Below are 12,824 nucleotides of genomic sequence, written 5' to 3' on the forward strand. Positions count from 1 at the left end.
CAGGAGAGGAAGACCATGGATGGGATGGATCAATACAGTGACAGGGCAATGGAGAGTGGTGTATTGGAATTAGTGAGATTGGCTAAGGACAGGGCTAGGTTCAGAGCTGGTATACATAGGTGTCTATGTGTCTCAGGCAACTAGATAGCACATAACAGCAACAACTTAGATTTTGATTTCTTGACTGCTGGTGTCGAAAGTGTTGATTATGGATGCTAGCAAGAGGAAATTGTTGACAACATCAATCTTTTCTCCATTTATCATACGGTTCTCTATTGTTACACTGGTGAGGAATTTTGTCTTCTTAATGTTAAGACATAATTCACTGAAGGCTGTTGTCATTGGTCTTATGCAGAAAAATTTTGAACTCTTCTTCAATTTCCTCAAGCAAAATTGTGGCAAATGCATAAGGTAGTCCGATGATGAGTCTTGCTTGCAGTTCATGATGCAACATTTCTCTTTATAAAACCCAGCCTCTTAAATTATTTTCATTTGAATTGGTATGTAGAGAGAGTATAACCTGCAACTTAAAACTTTCAACACCTTTCTTAATTTTAAGTCATGCAGTATTCCCTTGCACTGTTCACACAATAGCTTCTTGATCTACATTTATGTTTCACATGAGCACAGTTAAATGTCCTAGAATTTGCGTTCTTCTCAATGTTAGTCATGTCTGCATTAACTTCTATTAGTTATTTTTTTTATTACAAGAGAGTTTTGTTTAGATAAAGGAAGTAATTAACTCAAGGTTATATCTTCTTTGAAAATTAGATATCTAACAAAGGTATTTTCATATAGCAAATTCCTATTTTTTATTCAAGCAAACAAACTAAAATTTTCCCAATTATGTTTTTTTACTATGTGTTTGCTTGTATGTGTTTATTTCAGTTAAAAAATACAAGGTTATAGTCTTTATAAGCCTGCAGGTTTTGAGTATACCTTATAACTTCTTAAATGTCTATGAACAGGAGTCTACAAACTAGTTACTCTCATATTATTTTACCCCATAGACTGCATACTAATTAAGTAAAATCCCTTTTACTTTATCAGAACATATTTAGACTCCCTACTGATCTAAAAGTAATTTTTTGTATCTACATGGGTGAGAATAAGAGACTTAAGCTTGAAATGTCAGCAAAAATATTTATACTTTTTTGGATTTATGTGTTATATGGCCATATATCATATTAGGAAGACACAAAACCTGTGTTAAGAAAAATGGCTGTAAGGTGGTACTGACAAGATTATTTGTTCTTATTTGTCGTCATTGATTTTCTGAAACCCTTTCAATCTTTTTCATTTCTAGTGGTTGACTGTGTTGACTGGAAAGAGAAATTGGGGAAAATTGCAGAATATTAATATTTAAAAAGACAATTCTTATTAGTGATATGAATGCCACTAAAGGTCCTTTAAAAACAGCAACAAAAACCCAACAATAAAAAAAACCCCAGGCCTTAATATTTTACTACAGATGTTCCATATGACTTATTTGATATATGAATAGTAAAGATTAGATTAAGGTGTGTTTGTGCATATACATATATGCGTTTAATTTAAATAAAAAATTAACTCAAAGAAAATACAAAAGTGTTGTGATATGTATTTTTTCAATGTGCATTTTTTAGTAGTTTATTTTTTAAGATTGTAAGCTTAGTCATTTCATAAGAAAGATCAATGTAAGATTATTTTTTTATAAATCTATGAATATCTGAACACTCAGTGTCTGAAAGTTTAGCAGTTCTAATCACTCTGTTGCTCTATGACAGAAAAATCTTGCAATCTCCTCCAATAAAGATTAAAACTGTTAAAAACCTACATGACACTTCTATTCTCCCACATGAGGAATCACTCATTTCTCTCTCTCTTTCATTACTGTTCATTTGGAGCTGACTCATCTCTGACATTCCAGTGAGTTTTCAGAAGCTGTAAATCACACAGGGCTATATTGACTCTCATTCTCCAGTGGAGCTGCTGGTGAATTAGAACTTTCCATGTTTAAATTAGCAGCACAATTTTATATAGACAATGCCAATGCCACCTGCATCCCCTTATGGGATCACTAAAAGTCAAGATTGCCTTGAGGGCCCTGACAACCCCACCACCAAAAATCACATTGACAAACTTCTTGACAGAATTACATTATGTGTTGCAGTGGGAAAATTTGCTGTAAAGGATCTCTTGAAACTATTAAATCACAACAGCGTCAGTTTAAAGACTAAGTTATATCTAATCTGTAAAAGCAACAATGACAATGTTGGGAAAGCCAAGTCTAACTTCCACTAACTCCACACAGGAGAAAAGTCATCATCAATAGCATCCAGTATATAAAACCAATCCTGTGGAAATAACATAGACCCCATTCTCCTACACCTACTTATACTTATCACAGAGTCAATGATCCGTTGCAACAGTTGTGGGGTTTACCAAGGAAATAAATTGAGAATGGCAGTGAAAGGCGAAGGACGTCACACAGTGAAAGTTCAGGTTCAAGCCAGCAGCAAAATAAATCTCTGGGTTCCTCAGTCATACAACAAGGCTTCATAGTGGTCCCACATCAGCTCTTCTGACTTCATCTCGAGGGCTCCGTCAGGCTATGACTTGCCTCAGTCTCTCCATAGTCCAACCAGCTCTCCCTTTTATGTTGGCCCCAAAGCTCCTGATGAAAACGCTGACCAAATATGAATTATATGTCTACAGTTGAAAAAGCTGGAGACCATGCCGTCAGAGGGGACTAAGAAAATGGCTAGAAAAAAAATCATTTTCAAAGGTACTAACAGCTATGATCTAAGGCATAAAATTGGTTCCTATGCATCTTCCTGTTGGACAATGAATAGGATGGCTGAATAAGAATTTATGCCTTTGAATTTTGGTATTAGGGAAACATTTTGTTTATTAGGGTTTTTTTGATGTTTTTTTGTTTGTTTTTATTTTAATATATCTTGGGATGCCTGCCTTCAACAGATAGTCTATAATGCTCACCAGTCTCTACAAACAAACTTACATACCTACAGTCACATGAGTCATTCCTCTGACAGGTCTATGTCTAGGAGACCATCAAGTGAACCACCAAACCCAAAGGACATAAAGGAGCTAGAGAACTGAATATGTCATGAAGTACCAAAAGAAAAAGTCTGTCTTAGAAGAAATGTGCCAAGAGTGTAAGATCCACATAGGGATAGCCATGTCTGGCTTTTACCAACTTCATGAAGGAGAACTGTCCCCATCAAAGCACCAACAACACAAAACCAATTCCTATGATGCCAGGTATGTTCCCATCACTGCCGCACCTCTTTCTGACCATCTCAACACCAATCTTCTGCTTTTTTAGGCACACAGACCACACAGAAAGATATTAGGAAAGTCAAAAGACTATTGATTCAAGTTAGTAGCAGAATACAATCACTCATTCAGAACAGTTGCTAAAATGTGCCTTCTGGCACTTAAGCCTTGCTTGAGTCTTGCTAATTTAGACCACTGGTATGAAGCTTGAAGTCCTGCCAATCGTGAATCTTTCACCCTCCATGCCTACCCCAGTCCTCTAACAAACTTCCGCAAAGGTTCTTAGTTCTGGTTCCTCCATGAGGTAGCAGTTCCAAGATAAACTCCATCTCATGTTGAATCTTCAGCCATGGCTACTGCTGCTACAGTTCTAACTGACCGACTGGTGCAAGAATCTCTGGCCACAAAGGATGAATTGCATTCTCTTGCTTCTCTTTATTGATGGTGAGGTTTTCCCATTTGGATGCTGGAGCTGCTAAATGTAATGAATCCCTTTACGGATTGGTGAGACTAGCCAATTCCCTTGTGGATAGGCTAACACACCCTATTCACATATTCCCACCTATACACATGAGAAAATTAAATTCAGTCACTAAGAAAACCGATTTTAATTATAAACTCTTAACACCACAAAATGCAACCAGGGTACTAATGAGAGGCGAGAATAGTCAAATTTCTTCTTACATACTTTGGCAGGTTGTCAGAAGGGGCTGATCCTTGGGGGGAAAAAACCTTAATGTCAAGAAAGATAGAAAATCCAAGAAGAGGAAAACTTTCACCAAACGGAGTAACACAGTAAATGTAACAATGGGCTTGAACATGTTAGAGATCCTGAGGATGGCTCAGAATAGGGCAAGGATCTGATCTACTGCTAATGTGGTCACTATGTGTAGTTTACTCAACAGCACAGAAAAACAACAATGCTTGTCTGTCAGTTTTTATTTAGAGGTTTCCTTGTTTCTGTGATTCTGGAAACCACGCTTCTGATATTTCAAATAACAGTAGGATCATCAATGATGGAAAGGTTTCAGTGGAGCTTCCAAAGTGAAAGATATTAAGAAGAAGGGCCTGGTGATATTAAATAAATGAAAAGCTGTGAAATTTTGGCATGTAGGTTGGAATATATTTAAAGTAAAATTGAGGAAGAATTGCCTCATCAATGTAGAGTTGACATTAATGACATCGATTGAGTAAAACTCTCAGATTAATAGCTGAAAACATCTATTAATAATCAGAACATGGAATGCACAAAGTATGAATCTAGAAAATGGAAAACTGTAAAAATGAAATGAAACATTGAAGATTAATATCCTAAGTAGTACTAAATTAAAATTGATTTGTATTAGTCATTTTTAATTAAACAATAATATGGTCTAATATGCCAGAAATGATATGCTGACAAGTAATAGAATAACCTTCATTATGAAAAAGTGCACTTCTGTATTTTGTAATGAGGAGTGGCATCCACTTCCTAAACAACATGCCTCTGGAAACTCTATGAACTTTGATAAATGAAGATAGTTATAGAAAGGCTGCAGGCCTTTTGTTCATAAGGTCAATATGAGTTGTGCTCAACTCAAAGGCAATCAACAACAACAAAAAGAACAACTTCTGTATTTATCTAGGATTACAGCACTGCTAATTATAGTGTAATCCTTACAACAACAAAGATATTTGAAGCTAATATGACTACTATTCAAATTTATGTGCTTTCACCCAACACCTGGAATTTGAAATTGATCAAATATGCATGTAAAATGTGTTTATTATTGACATTTGAAATGCAAAATTGGAAATATGGAAAGATCTAAATTCATCATCATTTAGATGTTTTCTGACAAATAGGGTTTCATGGGCAATAAATCTTTACAGGAGGAGACTGCCTATCTCTCTCCCAAGAAGTCACTGACGAGTTTGAAAGTCTACCTTTTTGGTTAGCAGCCCAAAAGATGGTGCCACAGCACATTAAAAAAAAAAGAGAGGATCATTAGCTAGAAGATATGGCTTTTGTTATAGAGACAAGAGACCCAGGAATTCTTAACTGGACATAGTTTTGGGTTTTTATTTCATTTATTTTTTTTTTTTTTGCAACCACATAAATGGTGACTATACATGTGGATTTTGTTAGATGGAAAGTGCAGCTTCAAATCAACTACATGTGTTTAAAGTGTAATAACATCAGTCAGAAATAGCCCAGGAGCCCTGTTGAGAAGCAGTCCTCAATTCTTGATCTTCAGCAAGCTAAAACAACAACTTAACCCGCAGACCAGGCAACCATCATTTCAGAGAACACAAGAAAGCAAACTTTCAGAAAACAGCATAGCTATTACAAGATAGAAATCACAATGTGGCTAGATCAAACACCCCCTAGAACACACTGGGACATCACAATTTAGTATCTGCAAGGATATACAGGAAACCTGGTGATTATAAGTCATTATGTCTGCAGATATGATGAGGCTGAGTTACCCACAAGGAAGAACAGCTGTTTGATGGCATTCTGTTAAATATTATTATAATTCTATATATCCAACAAAATACTCCCATGGTACATAGCATCTCTATTATAATAAAATACCACAGAATAGGCCAAGGTTCAGATCTATTGTACATAGAGTTGCTATGAACATCGTGGTCTCAATGGTTCATAACAAGAAAATCTCATGTAGAGAATTCTAAAATTCCATTTCTTTCAATATGACTCCTGTCTCTTTCTACATTCACACCATAACTACTCAACACTTCTTATGTCTTTCCACTGAACACTAAAGTTTTTTCATTAAATAATGCTTTTATTCTCTGATATTTATTAGCATGTCCTCTGATATTAACTACGACTGTGCATTCTTCTAATGAAAAATCTGATTTTATTTTTCACACCTTTTGGATTACACTTCACAATAACTAAAAGTGCTGTATTGTAAACCTGTGAAAGTGGCTTTAAATTCACCATCATTTACTAGCACTCAAGTACCTTTGATTTTTCAGTTATTTACAGCATTGTAGGCAAGCAGGCTATCTAGTCAAAGCTTCCCTCAAACATAAGCATGTTCAGGAAGGTATATCAAAGCATTTTGAAAATGACGGTACAAACTTCTTAAATGGCCTGTCAAGTTCTTAACCCCTGCCTTGTAGTATCATTAGTATCAAGGAACAACTTTTGTGGAGAACTTGAGGGTCAAGGGAATTTGCTGTTCCAACCAAAAGTATTCTATTTAACGCATGTTTTTAACAACCTTCTTCAAAAGTTAACTACTTGTATCAACCATTTACACTATAGGAACGTTTATGTTTTTCTCATGGATGAAAGCAAAACCCATAACAGAAACTTGAATTTGGATCATTTATTTGGTGGATAATAACAAGAAACAAGTGGATGGCCTTAAGAAGTATAAGACAGAGAATATATGAAACAACCACACAAAAAAATGCCTTGCTTAACTCATCAGAGCTCTTTGAGTTCTAACATTGGGTTCAAAAGACATCTGACCTGTGCTTCCAAGAATTTGTGCTCCAACCCCTCTTGGTTGAAGTCTGTCTCTGTGGATGTTAATTACCCCTATATTTCAAAGATAGCCTTCAGGAATAAAAGCTGAAAGATGAGAGTGATAAAAGACATTGGAGGTTACATTCTTTTCTGAACACAAAGTAAGCCATCATAAGGGCTGTTGGTGTTGGAGGTGAGCTGCTAGGAAGTATCACTGGAAACAAAATATGAATGTTTCATTTGGTACCTTTCCATCAATTTATGTTATTACCTTAAAAATGTGCACATACCACATAAGCTAAAAAAAAAAAATGTTTTCCATTGCTTCTTATTTTCCTCTGAAAAGATAAAATCTATTTTAAGTCTTGCCACTAAATTGTACTACAGAATATTTAAATTCCTATCCAATGTCCATCAAAGCTATCACTAACTTTTTTTAAAGTAGATTTTGCATCTAAATCATTGATCTGTTTCTATCCCTGTTCTCTCATTCTATTTTTCATAATAATGTTTATATTTTCCCTTCAATATCTACTTCTGTGGTCTGCATTTTACTCATCATAAACATAGTATGTTTTATAAGAAGCCTGCTTCCAGAGGTCCTCAGTTTAGTTGACACCATTTATATGTTACTACACATTCCATTTCTATCATTTATTTAATTCCATTAACTCCATTGTTATTAAGTGATCCATCATCTCTTTTATATACTTTTTTCCTTGTGCTCCATTTTTCACTTATTCACTTCATCACTTTTAAGTATCTTTACAGTGTTGCATCTTCCTCTTTCCTTGCTGTATTAACCTAATCATACCCGAGCCACTGTAAGTTCTAGACATCCACAGCTGGTGTACTTGAGTCTAATGAATTAAATATGTTGATGGGGTTTTGTTTGTTTGTTTCTGTTTTTGGGGTTTGGTTTACATGGTTGGATTTTTTTTTGTTTTTGTTGTTGGTTGTTTTTCTGTTTTTGTTTTTGTGATGAGATTGCACAATTATCCTGGCGTATATGGATTGATACTCCAGAGAGATGAACCTTAAAATACTAATTTTACATTCAAATGTAACTTTATCACTTTTGTCTGAGTGTTTTATATTTTTCTGTTGCTTTAAACTTCTACAATTTCAAAAATAGCCTTAGCTTGTTACAGCGTTACCTTATAAGTTAGGGAAAATATTGTTGCTGTTAGGTTCTGTCAAGTCGAGTACGACTTGCAACAACTCCATGAACAGATTTGAACCTTGTGTTACCTTGTGCCATTCTCACAATCTCAAACACACTCAAGACCATTGCTTCAGTCACTGTGCTAATCCACCCGGCTGAGAGGAAATGTAATATCAAATGGAAACACAACTTCTAGAGACCAAATGTACAAATGTTTCTGTACTCCTGCTATCAATTTCCTTCATATAGATGGGTGGGTGTATATTTGCTCATATCAAATGAAAATCAATTCACTAGTGTGTGTATTCCAACTGTTCTTGCTTTACGCCTCTTGCATTATTAATTTCTTTTTCCCGCATGAATCATTTTCAGCAGCAATTCAATCTGCCCTAATAGATTCCATCTTAAGGAAAACAACATCAAATTCAAAAGTTTTTACTTGATATGGGGGGCAAAATCGATTGAAAAAGTTTTCTTTAATTATTGACTCTTAGAATTCCCCTTTTACTGACTAACATACATCGGCTAGAGACATTTCTGCTCTGTTCCAATAAAGCAGTCATTTTCAAATTCATCACAAGCTCCAACGGTGCAAGGTCCAGTTGATGGAAGATGAACTGTTATTATCATTAAATTGGTATGAAATATTATTTAAAGACAAATCTGCATTTTGAATAACAAGTCTAAAACACAGAGACATTTATATAACATTTCAAAGCTTCTCAAAAGGGTTATAGTGAAAACCTTTGATATCAAAGATAAAATCTAGCTAATGAACTACAAAACTCATATAAATGTATGTAAATATAAATATAACAAATCAAATTACACATGATTTAAAATATTATTTTTTTGTTATTGTTATGTGCCATCAAATTACTTACAACTCATCATGACCCTATGTACAAGAGCCCTAAACCCTGATCTATTTTGAACTAAACTTACTATCTCTGATACACCTACCCTCATTACCCTAGTCACTGAGTCAACCCGTCTCATCCAGGGTCTTTCTTTCTTGCCCTGGCCCTCCTCTCTCCCAAGCATGATACCTATCTCTAAGAACTGATCCATCCTTGAAACATGTACAAAGTATGAAAGATGGAGCTTCAGAATCCTTGCCTCCAAAGAATAGCCTGGCTTCAATCTTTCCAGGGCAGATCTGTTTATTCTGCTAGCTGTTCATGGTATATTCAATACTCTTCTCCAGCATTACAGCTCAAAGGCATCAATTCTCCTTCTGTCATCCCTGGTCATTGTCCATCTTTCTGATGCATATCAAGATATTGTGAAGATCACTGCCTGAATCAGGAACACTTTAGTCTCTGGATGACGTTGCTCTTCAGTACTCTGTAGAAGTCCCTGACAGCAGACTTTACCAATACAATTCATCTTTTGATTTCCTGGCTTCTGGTACAAAAAAAGTACTGGTTGTGGAGACAAGCAAACTGAAGCTGTTAAAAGTCTCAATAACTTCACTATCTATCATGACACTATTTAAAAAAAAGTATATATATACTCTCCATTATTTTTTTTATTATTGGTTTATATATGTTGTGTTTCACACTGTTTTTTATTTACACTGTGTTTCATACGATCATTCTCATACCTTGTTCTATAAAATTAATCACCATTGGACCTTGTCCATCATTACCCTTTGCTTTCACCCAGATCCTTCCCATTTGACCTCCCTCCACCCACTAAGTGTGCAGCCTTGTGGTATCACCCCATCTATGTTACCCCTCTGCTCCCTCCTTTCTCCCCTGGAGTTCCTGTGCATGTTTTACTAGTTATCCTTCTATTTTTTTTATCCTTCTATTTTTACAATAATGGTCTTATGCAGTATTTGTCCTAATAAGACTTTATTAGTTCACTCAGCTTAATGCTCTCCAGCCTCTCCCAAGTTACATAGTATTTTTTAAAATCATTGCTCCTGAGTGCTGCATAGTTTTCAATTGTGTGAATGTACCACAGTTTCTCAATCCATTTGATTGTGGTTGGACATTTGAGCTGTTTCCATGCCCTTGTGATGATGAATAACACTGGCTATGAACATTGATGTATAAATCTGTTTGAAGGTTTTAGTCCTTGACTTTCTGCAGCAAATGCCTCAAGCTCTTCTCAGTTTTAGCAAGCAAAGTTGCTTCATCTGCATAAAGCAGGTTGTTGGTGAGTCTTTCTCCAATCCTGACATAACATTTCTCCTCATAGAGCCCAGCCTCCTTGATGATCTGTACCATATACAAATTGAAAAGGTATGGCGATAGGATGCATCCCTGCTGTACACCTTTCCTGATTTTTAACCATACTATGTTTCCTTGCTGCTCTGACAACTGCCTCCTGGTCCAAATTTAGGTTTCACAAAAACATAATCAAGTGTTCTGTAATTCCCATTCTTTAGCCACAATTTGTTGTGATTCAAACAGTCAATGATCCACACAGTCAAATGCCTTTGCATAGTCAATGAGACACAGATTGATATTCCTCTGGTACTCTCTGCTTTCAGCCAAGGTCCATCTAACATTAACTATAATATCTCCAGTACCATGGCTTCCTGTAAATGCAGCCCACTCATGTGGTAGGCAGTATTTTGTTGACGTGTTGCTCCAGTTGATTTTGGATAATTTTCAGCAGAATCTTGCTTGCATGTGATATTAATGATATTGTTTGATATTTTCCATGCTCTATCAGGTCAACTTTTTTAAAAAATATGAATAAATATAGGTCTCTTCCAGTCAGTTGGCCAGATGGTTGTCCTGTAGATTTCTCGGCACAACTTCATGATTTCATCTAGGGCAGCATTTATTTGTTGAAATATGTCAATTGTTACACATTAATTTGTAGGGCTTTGTTTTTTTTGTCTATTCCTTCAGAGCAGCTTGAACTTCTTCATCACCTCAGGCTCTTGTTTGTACATTGTTTCATGAAATCCTTCATTTGCTAATTCCATTTTATACAGTGACTCTGTATTCTGTGAGAATTTGGGTACAATGTCTACTGGCTGTTGGTTATGAGGTGATTGTATTTGGCCTCCTATTTAAAAACACATTTGGTTGGCTGCTCCAGCCTCCGGGGCACTTACCATCCTCGCAGCCTGTGATCCACAGAGGGGGGGAAAAAAACTATATATCGTTCTTTTGTCCCACGCACACCCAAGACGAGAAGAAAAACCCCCAACACCCAAACCTTAATTTTCCACCATGAGGGAAATCGTGCATATCCAGGCTGGTCAGTGTGGCAAACAGATCGGTGCCAAGTTCTGGGAGGTGATCAGTGATGAACACAGCATCGACCCCACCGGCACCTACCATGGGGACAGCGACCTGCAGTTGGACCGCATCTCAGTTTATTACAAAGAAGCGACAGGTGGCAAATATGTTCCTCGTGCTATCTTGGTGGATCTATAACCTGGAACCATGGACTCAGTTCGCTCAGGTCCTTTTGGCCAGATTTTCAGACCAGACAACTTTGTTTTTGGTCTGGGGCAGGCAACAACTGGGCCAAGGGCCACTATACAGAAGGGGCCGAGCTGGTTGATTCCGTCTTGGATGTGGTGCGGAAGGAGGCTGAGAGAAGTGACTGCCTGCAGGGCTTCCAGCTGAGCCACTCCCTCGGTGGAGGCACAGGCTCCGGAATGGGCACCTTGCTCATCAGCAAGATCAGAGAAGAGTATCCTGACCGCATAATGAATACCTTCAGTGTGGTGCCTTCACCCAAAGTATCCGACACTGTGGTTGAGCCCTACAATGCCACCCTCTCTGTCTACCGACAGAGTAGAGAACACCGATGAGACCTACTGCATTGATAATGAAGCCCTCTACGATATCTGCTTCCGTACTCTCAAGCTGACCACACCAACCTATGGAGACCTCAACCACCTTGTCTCAGCCACCATGAGCGGCGTCACCACCTGCCTCCGCTTCCCTGGCCAGCTCAATGCTGACCTCCGCAAGCTGGCCGTCAACATGGTGCCATTCCCACGTCTCCATTTCTTCATGCCTGGCTTTGCCCCACTAACCAGCCGTGGTAGTCAGCAGTACCGGGCCCTTACTGTGCCTGAGCTCACCCAGCAAGTCTTTGATACCAAGAACATGATGGCTACTTGTGACCCCCGCCATGGCCGCTACCTCACTGTGGCTGCTGTCTTCCGAGGACGGATGTCCACGAAGGAGGTGGATGAGCAGATGCTTAACGTACAGAATAAGAATAGCAGCTACTTTGTGGAATGGATCCCCAACAACGTCAAGACCGCTGTCTGTGACATCCCGCCCCGTGGCCTCAAGAAGGCAGTCCCCTTCATTGGCAACAGCACTGCCATCCAGGAGCTCTTCAAGCGCATCTCAGAGCAGTTCACCGCCATGTTCCATCGGAAGGCCTTCCTCCACTGGTACACCGGTGAGGGTATGGACGAGATGGAGTTCACTGAGGCCAAGAGCAACATGAATGACCTCGTTTCTGAGTACCAACTGTACCAAGATGCCACCGCAGGAGAGGAGGAAGACTTCGGTGAGGAGGCTGAAGAGGAGGCTTAAGGCAGAGTGTCCTATCACCTAGGGCTTCTCAGTTCCCTCAGCCTTCTTCCTCAACTTCCCCTTTCCTCTCCCTCAGAATTTTCATTTCTGCCTCTATCTTTTTTTTTCCTCCTTGAGGGAGTTCTAGAACAGTGTCCGGCACATAGTAGGCGCTCAATAAATAATTGTTGTTTGTTGAAAAAAAGAAAACACATTTGGTCACCAGTATGGGCCTAGAATCCAGGTGTTGAGTATTCCGAAGCAGCCTGACTCTACAGAGGTTTGATGTCTGGGTCTGGTGAGAATTTGGGTGCAGTGTTTACTGGTCATTGGCTGTGAGTTGATTGTGTTTGGCCTCCTATTTAAAAACACATTAGGCCCTTGA

The 12,824-nt window shown here is 38.0% G+C and overlaps 1 pseudogene; it reads left to right on the forward strand.

Moving 5' to 3' along the window:
* The first annotated feature begins 11,128 nt into the window (after positions 1–11,128).
* Positions 11,129–12,460, forward strand: LOC102855287 (annotated as a pseudogene).
* The last annotated feature ends 364 nt before the right edge of the window (positions 12,461–12,824 follow it).

This window comes from Elephantulus edwardii, unplaced genomic scaffold, assembly GCF_000299155.1.
Source record: "Elephantulus edwardii isolate Elephantulus edwardi_28Jun2011 unplaced genomic scaffold, EleEdw1.0 scaffold00023, whole genome shotgun sequence".
Classification (NCBI taxonomy): domain Eukaryota; kingdom Metazoa; phylum Chordata; class Mammalia; order Macroscelidea; family Macroscelididae; genus Elephantulus; species Elephantulus edwardii.